This window comes from Piliocolobus tephrosceles, chromosome 12 (genome assembly GCF_002776525.5).
Source record: "Piliocolobus tephrosceles isolate RC106 chromosome 12, ASM277652v3, whole genome shotgun sequence".
Taxonomy (NCBI): Eukaryota; Metazoa; Chordata; class Mammalia; order Primates; family Cercopithecidae; genus Piliocolobus; species Piliocolobus tephrosceles.
In genome coordinates this window covers 6,342,619-6,344,620 of record NC_045445.1, presented here as the reverse complement: position 1 = coordinate 6,344,620, position 2,002 = coordinate 6,342,619, and positions in this window count along the sequence as shown.

Here is a 2,002-nt window from a genome sequence, read left to right as displayed (position 1 = left end):
ATATCTGATGGGAAATATTTCCAAGGAAAATAAATAGTCATAAAAGCCCTGATTTTAAAGCCAGGCAAGTTCATTTCAGAAATAGTGGGGAGGACAGATAGACCAGTGGAATAAATGAATGAATAGTGTGAGATGAAGTCATGGGCAAGTCATGGAAGATGTGATAGGTTAGAATAAAGAATTTGGTACTTACTCTGAGTGAGATATGAAACCACTATCAGGTTTCAAAGAAAGTCTTCTGGATTGAAATAGAGTAAATGTGGGCAAAGGCAGAAGCAAGGAGACTAGTGAGGAGGGTACTGCAATAATCCAGGTAAGAATGATGATGGTTTGGATCAGGGTGGTGGCAGTTGAAGGGGTGAGGAGTGTCTAGATTCTAGATATATTTTGAGCCAGAGACAACAAGGTTTTCTGCATGTGAAATATAGGAAAAACAAGAGTCAAGGATAAATCAAAGTATTTTTTCCTAAGCAACTGAAAATATGCCCTAATTAAAGTATGTGAGGGAAATTATAGGGAGATGTTTCCTTTGGGTGGGGTGGGTGGGATATCAGAAGCTCGGTTTCATGTATCAATTTTGAGATGTCAAGTAGGCAGTTCGATATACCAATCTGGACTCAGGAGAAAATTCCAGGATGAAGATATAGAGTTAAGACTCATCAGCCTATAACTGGTATTTAAATTCATGACACTGAATAATTCCACTTAGGAAGTAAGAAGAGATAGAAAAGAGGACTAAGAACCAAGTCCTGAGTTACTTCAATGTTTACTTCAATGTTCCAGTCTGTGGAAATGAGAAACCAGCAAAGAGACTAGAAAGGAATGACTTGTTATCCAGAAGGGAAATCTACAGTGAATGATGTTTCCTGGAAGCTAAGTGATTTTTCTCTTTATCTTTCATGAACTGAAATTTCAACATGAGTAGGTATAGGCCATTTTTTAAATCCTGTTTGGCACTCAAAGGGCCCTTTTTATTTTATCACCCGGGTAATCAGCATAGTACTTGATAAAGAGTTTTTTGATCCTCACCCTCCTCCCACCCTTCACACTTAAGTAGGTCGTGGTGTCTGTTGTTCTCTTCTTTGTGTCCATATGCACTCAGTGTGTAGCTACCACTTATTAATGATCCCAGGATTATCTATTTCCTCTAGTGTCATTTTTTCCCCAATTCAGACTGGTCCTTCTCTTTCATGTTGTTGTTTTTCCTCAAACATCTGATTATCTATTATTAGTCATTTATATTTATGGATGAAGAACTATATTGACTAGAAGAGTTGCTGACACTGGTTTCTTTTACAGTTATACATGTACATAACTCCAAAAGGCTACTCTCTAGATTGAAAATGCTGAATATTGAATATAGACTCTGTGGAAATGGGTTGACAGGCTTCTTTTTAGGATTTCTTAGTGGGAAGTAGGTAGGCTGCCTTAAGACTCCTCCATGTAAGTGCTAAAGTAAGGAAGTCTTTACGTTGGGAGTAGAGTAATTCAGAGTTCATTTTAGAAGTAGAAGACTTTCACGTATTTCATTCAGTGATGAAGTTACCTTTCCTTGTTGTGTTTTTTGTTTGTTTTGTTTTGTTTTTGAGACAGAGTCTCACTGTTGCGGGTTCAATGGAATGATCTAGGCTCACTGCAACCTCTGCCTCCCAGGTTCAAGTGATTCTGGTGCCTCAGCTTCCCAGGTAGCTGGGGCTACAGGTGCACGCCACCGTGCCCAGCTAATTTTTTGTATTTTTAGTAGAGACAGTGTTTCACCATGTTGTCCAGGCTGGTCTGGAACTCCTGACCTCAGGTGATCTGCCCACCTTAGTCTCCTAAAGTGCTAGGATTACAGGAGTGAGCCCCTGTGCCAGGATTTCCTTGTTTTGTTTTGTTTTGTTTTTTTACTTCATATGAGGTGTAGTGTCACAATACTCTGTACTCTGCCTCTTTACTTAGCTACAATATTCATAGTATTGGCCTTCTCTAGGAAAATATTCTACTCTGTTTAGAAAACTGT